The sequence below is a fragment of the Symsagittifera roscoffensis genome, chromosome 1 (genome assembly GCF_963678635.1).
Source record: "Symsagittifera roscoffensis chromosome 1, txSymRosc1.1, whole genome shotgun sequence".
NCBI lineage: Eukaryota > Metazoa > Xenacoelomorpha > Acoela > Convolutidae > Symsagittifera > Symsagittifera roscoffensis.
Genome location: NC_087062.1, coordinates 46,060,004 through 46,060,557, shown reverse-complemented (window position 1 = coordinate 46,060,557; position 554 = coordinate 46,060,004).

Genomic DNA, 554 nt, shown 5'->3' with positions numbered 1-554 from the left:
GATTTTTTTGACAAGGAAAAAAGATGAGATTCGCATCCCTTAGAAATTCAAAATATAAGTTACAGTCGAGTATGAACAAAAGCCAAAATCATCAGAAAAACATAATGACAAAAATTAATCAAACTCTTCAATAGCGGGTATGTAAATGGCACAGAAAACTAATTACAATATAGAATATTCGATACTTAGTTATTTTATAAAGAACTCTTTTCCTAAAAAAGAAGCAATTTTTTTTGTCTTCAAAAACCCGTAACCAAAAAAAAATGAAGATTCTTTTTCAGAGGCGAATAGAACACAAACAAAAGCAGTCGAAAAAAAATGTAAAAAGTTGAAAAAAACTGGGTCGACCAAAAAATTGTACACCTCGATAAAAATTAATTCATTCTGGACAAACATAACAAGCAAAACTTAAGCCGACAAAACTGAGCCGACAAAACATGAGTAGACTAAAGAGTACATACTGAAAAAAAACAAGGTCCTGCCTTGGGAACGTTGGCCAAGTGGGAACAAGCTTGGAAGTTGTCACCGTTCAATAATAGGGCATTAAAACGGTA